The sequence below is a fragment of the Chrysochloris asiatica genome, unplaced genomic scaffold, assembly GCF_000296735.1.
Source record: "Chrysochloris asiatica unplaced genomic scaffold, ChrAsi1.0 scaffold00041, whole genome shotgun sequence".
In the NCBI taxonomy this organism is placed as follows: Eukaryota; Metazoa; Chordata; class Mammalia; order Afrosoricida; family Chrysochloridae; genus Chrysochloris; species Chrysochloris asiatica.
Window position 1 is genome coordinate 19,832,146 of NW_006408559.1, and position 561 is coordinate 19,832,706.

General features: G+C 48.5%; 1 protein-coding gene across 1 annotated transcript in view; it reads left to right on the forward strand.

Annotated features, from left to right (window-relative positions):
• CNTNAP2 (contactin associated protein-like 2) overlaps positions 1-561 on the forward strand; it is a 1,478,157-nt gene that overhangs the window by 539,110 nt on the left and 938,486 nt on the right. The window lies entirely within an intron of this gene.

The following is a 561-nucleotide window of genomic DNA, read 5'->3' on the forward strand; positions in this document are numbered from 1 at the left end:
CAACATTGTCACCATCACCATCACCATTATCACCACTATCACCAACATCAACAATGCCATCACTGCCACCCTAACACCATCACCATTATCACCATTACCACCATGCCCACCACCACCTATGACTGTCACCATCACTATCACCGTCATCACCACCACCACCATCCACCTCTACCAGTTGTTGTGGAGTCTACCCTGATTCAGAGGTGGCTCATGGGTCAGAATAGAACTGGACTCCATAGGATTTTCCATGACTGAATTTTTTTAAATGTGCTACTGGGAATTATGTGATAGTTTACATGGGAGAACGTTAGCTTTACATTCATTCTATCGTACGTACTTCGTTTCATTGCCATGGTTACAGTCCCCTCCGTGCATCAGCAACCAACCAAAGGGTGTACACTGCAAACCCACCCCTCTGTTGTCAGCACACAGCCCCTCTCCCTCTCTGGGTCTAGAGTCCCCAGTTGCTCCATCTCTTCACATCATTGTCTCTGCCTCCATCTCTGGAGTCACTGTTTCTCTGGGTAGGGTCCCGCACTCTGCTCTTCTCCCTTGATGGTC